The sequence below is a fragment of the Ovis aries genome, chromosome 14, assembly GCF_016772045.2.
Source record: "Ovis aries strain OAR_USU_Benz2616 breed Rambouillet chromosome 14, ARS-UI_Ramb_v3.0, whole genome shotgun sequence".
In the NCBI taxonomy this organism is placed as follows: Eukaryota; Metazoa; Chordata; class Mammalia; order Artiodactyla; family Bovidae; genus Ovis; species Ovis aries.
In genome coordinates, this window is record NC_056067.1 from 62,611,852 (window position 1) to 62,617,851 (window position 6,000).

Sequence of the window (6,000 nt, forward strand, 5' to 3'; positions counted from 1 at the left end):
GGACTCTGGGAGTTGGTGATACAGGGAGGCCTGGTGTGCTGCAGTCCATGGGGTCATAACGAGTCGGACACGACTGAGCAACTGAACTGAACTGTGGTCCCATCCACACGGTCACATCAGGACAGGCGGGTCGAGGCCCCCTCCTCATCACTTGGTTAGGCGGAGATGTTGTCAGTGCAGCTAGTCCTTCCACCCCCACCCTCTGAGCCTGGCCACATAGAGTTCTGGGTCTGAGTCACTACAGTATCCAAGCCCATCCTTTCCAGTGTACACGGGAATCCCTTCCTCTGTCTTGACTTCCAGAGTTAACCCCCTCATCCAGAGACCTCTGACACGTCTTCTTAGATTTTCTACAACTCAGAGAATGGGAAGGACTGGAATGCAATTGCTTGTTGTTCATTTACAGAGAAGAAAGATGCAAAAAGAAGAAAAAGATACTTTACTATTCCAACATTATTCTGGGACACGTCAAATCACCACCATTCAGGTGTATATTCAGTGTCTGTATTTTGACAAAGTCTGTCTCAATTGGACAATTTTGAGGGAAATCAATACCCAGGGACTTTTTTTTTTTTTTTTTTTTTGGACGCATATCATGTTCTAAACAGAAGAAAAGTCTTGAATCAAATAATCCAGCTAATGCAAAGAGAACATGGGCGTGAATGAGAAAGACCCGTTCCATTTTAATCATTCTGTTTATACATGAAATTGTATCTCTTTAATCATTCAGTTTATTCGTGGAACTATCTCATCAGGCTCAGGGGAGCGTCGGCAGGAACCCTCTGTCTGCTTGGGTAACAAGTACCGAGTTACGAAGTGAAGTGAGTGAGCCAGGTGACCTCCCAGAGGGCAGGAAGTGCAGTGCCCAGCGTCCCTGCTTGCTGACCTTTCTCCCCGCCATGGATGTGCCAATGGACGTTGACACGGCCACCAAGCACCTCATCATTTCTGAGGACCTGAGAACTGTCCGCGCGGGTTTACAAGCAGCAGAAGGAGCCGAGACCTGAGAGGTTCACCGCACCACTTGCGTCCTGCGCTCCCCGCGATTCACCTCCGGCGAGGTGGAGGCGGGTCCGGCCGAGGGGACCTGGGCGTCGGCCGCGAGACAGCGCGCCGGCTAGGGGAGACGCGGCCGACTGCGGGCGCGGCTTCTGGGCCGAGAGTTTGAGAGATGGAGCCGTGTTCTCCGCCTGCACCGACCCTTCCTGCACCGCGCTCAGGGTGAGCCCCGGCTGCACCGAGCGGGGGTCTTCCTGAATGTCGGGATCGGTTCCTTCTACCACGTTGGCGAGGGGTCCCATATCTTTACATTCACTCAAGTTCCCGCTGCGGAGCCGCTGTGTCCGTTTTTATCTGCATCGCATCCGAGCCGGGACGACCAGAGCTTCCTGAGGATCTACCGTGTGAGTCTGGGCACTGGCGGTCCTCGCCGAATCCGGGGCAAAGCGAGTGACACCGACCGCCGAGGCGCGGGAGAGAACTCTCGTGTGCGCGTGGCTGTGTCGGGACGTCCCTGTTTGCTGCCCGCGTGGCGCAAAAGCGCAGGTGAGAATTACGGAACAGTTCATGAATCACTAACACAAATTGTATGAGAGAAGCTTACATTTCCAGAAGTAATATTGTGGTTTCCGGACTTATTTGCTTCAATTATTGTTTGTTTGTTTTTTTTTTCAGATCAATTTCCAAATGTTTTCTTTTAATTTTCTGCAAGCGTAACCGAGTGTGTGATGGAGGTTCTTTATATTATGGAACAAGTCGTGTTTCCAGATTAAAAATGTGTGCCTGCAGTCAGTTTCATTCAACAGCTGAAAACCACACATCGTTTCAAGAGCACATTGAACTATGCCGCATTGCGTTTCTACTGCACGTTGCTGAGCCTTCTGATCCCAGCAGGACCCACCTGGCCATGAGAGGAGGCCTGGCAGGACCTGAGAGGTTGATAAAGTCAATGAGGGAAAGTCACCATTGTGTATATAATGTGAAGCTGTGATGATAAAATGAAGAAGACCCTGCCAGGGTCAGCTTACTTCTCTCAGGACAGAGTTCTCTGTCCAGTGCCCCTAAATGGACACACGCTGCCCGGCACTGAGCTGACCTCAAGAATATTTGCTGAATTAACAGATGCCTCCATACTGCAGACCTTGTCTCTCAAATCTGTCTTTTGGAGAAATCGGAGACATGAAGAAGAAATTCCGTAATGTGGACCCACCTCAAGTCCACTAGTTTTGCCTGTGGCCTCCACGTGCCCCCACTGCCACTCAGCTCCCCTGCAAGGGGATTTTATTGAATATGGTTCCTACTTCCTCCTTATTTACATCCCATGTCCTTAATCCCATCAAATGTTGACTTATTTCTAGAATAAGTGAGATTTTATTAAGGATGGGGGCTTCCCTGATAGCTCAGCTGGTGAAGAAACTGCCTGCAACACAGGAGACAGAGGCTCAGTCCCAGGATCAGGAAGATCCCCTGGAGGAGGGCATGGCAACCCGCTCCAGTGTTCTTGCCTGGAGAATCCAAGGGACAGAGGAGCCTGGCAGGCTACAGTCCATGGGGTCGCGAGTTGGACACAAGTGAGCAACTGAGCACAAGCTATAATCAATTTTTAAAAGTTCTTGAAAAGGTAGTTTACTGTCTCTCTTTCTTAACAGATGCTTGACGTCCAGTATGTGTTTACAATCAGAGCATCTCTCAGACGAGCCCGTTTCAGGTGCTTAGTAGCCACATGGGACTGGAGCTACCTTAATAGACAGCTAAATCAAGACCCTTCACCAGTTCAGTGAGAAGTCTAATGATGAACCATGTCCTTCATGTAACCAGCATCTCATATCTCAGGACCAGGATCATGAGTGTTTCTGTTTGCACCTTCATTAACTAGTACTAGGGACAGCACACAGTAGGTTCATTGTGTTTAAATGTGTGGGCAGATTCTGAGGATGAATAATCAGTCCACACATTAAATCATATGCATAATTAAATCCTGCATATTTTCAGCAGACATGTACCACAGTTAAACACTTAAAAGAGGCAGTGGCTGTCTTATCTGCCTGCCTTCTCTCCTCAAACCCATGTACCTGAACTGTGGACAAGTCCACTGGCCACAGTGCATCAACTCCCTGCAGAAGGAGCCCAATGGGGACGATTGATTGTGCCCCTTCTGCTCTCTGGGCTCTCAGAAGGATGAACTCAGGGCTGTTTCCCAGCTGAGGGACCTGATACCCAAGATCCAACTATCAGCTGATGATTGCCGTGATCAATTTAAAGTATTCTAAGGCTGTTGTTCAGCCACTAAGTCAAGTTCGACTCTGACCCCATGGACTACAGCATACAGTCTAATGTTACCTCTCTGTTTTTCCTCATCAGTGATATTTCTTAGTCTCTGTCTGAGTCCAGAAATCTTCTTTCCAGCAGTCATGGCCCAGAACACGGGGACAGGCTGGATGTCCAGTAAGAGGCTCAAGGAGGGGGCTCCATGGGTGACTTGGAACCAATGACAAGGTCCTTGCAGAGTCACGTGGACGTGAGGGAGACCTGAGGATTCTGAGCAGGGAAACTCTGGCTTCAAAGGGGGCGTTTTCCAGATTAAACAGACCTGAGGCCATAAATAGAAAGGGCTATGGAACTTCAACTCAGGAGAAAGCCCAGCCTCCAGATCCCATGCTGATGATCAGTGAGAAAACAGTTTGGAAGAGTGAGGCCATGAAGGAAAATGCCCACCGGGAGACAGTGAAGGGAGCCCGCGTGCTCTGTGAGTGTCCCTCCCCCGGCTATGACTGTCACTGTGAACTTGGGCTCTCCCACAGGGAACACAGAAAACGCTCCTGCCCTCTGCTCAGCTGCTCGCGTGGACCTTCTCAGTAATTGCCAGGAGTTGTCCCTAGTCCCCAGGCGTGGGTGAGGGTGACGCGCCCTGGGGGTAAATCTGGCCCTCACTGGAGACGCCCCAGACTCTCCATGCAGACAGTGTCACCTCTGCTCCAGATGACATGATAATGGCTCCTCTGTGGGGAGAGCGGGCCCAGGGGCCCTGTCCCTATAACTGGGGCCCATCCTGACCGCCACTCCCCTGCACAGAGTGTGGGGCCAAGTGCAGGCAGGTGAGTGCTACCCTGTGTTCAGTCTTGGCAGGAAATGGGAGAACAGGCTCTCCAGAATGAGGAGCTCAGAGCTGGCAGGTGGAAGGGGGGAATATGCTGGGGTGTGTGTCTGAGTGGGACCAGAGCCGTGAGTTCACTGTACATCTCCCTCTGAGATTACTTGCACATTAGCATCTGATTCACCAGGAAGCCCATCAAAGTCAGTCTTGAATTTCTGGGACAGTGTGTGATCTCCAGCATTTCTTCCTAATTTAGAACTCCCCTCTCCTGCTCTCGGTGCCCAGCTGTTCCCGCACATGTCTGCTTTATCCACTAGAGCCCTCAGCACAGTGATCGTAGCTGATTTTCATTCCTGGTCTGACCATTCCAACTTTCCTGCCATGTCTGTATCTGATGCTCACTCTGTCTCTTCAAACTGTTTGGGTTTGGGGGGTCTGTTGTTTGTTTCTGCCTTTCAGTGCACCTAGGAGCTTGCTCTTGATATCTGGATGCATTATGGTGGGTAAATAGAGCACCTGTTAATAAACCTTTAATGATGTGGTGAGCTGTGGGGATGACCTCAGAGAGATGGCAGTGAGGGGTTCTGAAAAGCGATCTTGTTCCCTGCCCAGGAATTGAACCTGGGGCACCTGAATGAAACCAGACGTCCTACCTGCCAGAACACCAGGAGCCTGGGGCTAGAAGCAAAGTGACCTTAGTTCTTTCCCCCATTAGAAAGCAAGAATGTCTCAAGAAGGCAAAAACTGTTTAAAAAAAAAAAAAAACAGGTATAAAGTTCATCATTAGAGACACAGCAAAGCATGTGGCGAGCACACAGGGAAGAATTTGTTTAAGACAGAAGTGGGGCAGAGATACACCCAGAGAGAGAAAGCGTGTGGGTGTCCTGAGTGAGGAGCACAGGAAGAGGTGACGGAAGCCCCTCATTTAGGACCATCCTTCCAGGTCTTTGTTTGAGCTTTAGCTTTAGTCCATCAGTCATGTCCAACTCTTTGTGACCCCATGCACTGCATCCCGCCAGGCTCCTCGGTCCATGCAATTCTCCAGGCAAGGATACAATGGAGTGGTTGCCATTTCCTTCTCCAAGGGATCTTCCCAACCCAGGGATCAAACCCAGGTCTCCTGCATTGCAGGCAGACCCTTTACCATCTGAGCCACCAGGAAGCCTGTGTATAAGTATTACCACCATCTATTTCCAAAACTTCATCATCCAACAACCCCTCTTCCCCTCAGTCAGTGGTAACCTCTGTTCTGCTTTCTGGTTTAATGAATTTGCCTACTCCAGGTAACTTTTATAAGTGGAATTATATACTATTTTTCCACCTGTGCCTGACTTGCTTCGTTAAGCATGTTTTCAAGGTCCATTTGTGTTGTAGCATATATCAAGTATGCTACACATTTCCTTTTCACAGCTGAATACTATTCCTGTGCAATATAGGATGGCATTTTGCCTATCCACTCATCTACTGATGGACCTGGGGCGGTTTCCCCTTACTTGTTACTGTGAACGATGCTGCTGTGAATGGTGGTGTGCACAGACGCCATCTGTTTTCAGAAAGACAGTTTCATTGTGAACACAGCTATGCTCACCTGTTAACATACTGGCCATAGCTGCCTTCCCAGCTGCGTAAACACGTGGAGCTGCAGTTGCATCTGGACCTACAAAACCTAAAATACCACTATCTATCCCTTTACAGAAAAAGTCTGCTGATCTTTGGTCTATACGATGGGATTTCACTCAGAGAAAATGGGATTAAACCATAGTGGACTTTTTCTCTTTGAAACAAGGAATGTTTTCTGAGATTACCAAATGATGGTATTTTTACTAGCAAAAAGGACGCTTGTCAGTGGGTCTTTAAAAACTCCCCAGAAACAAACCAACCAAACTTCTGTTGGTCTAAACTCTAGA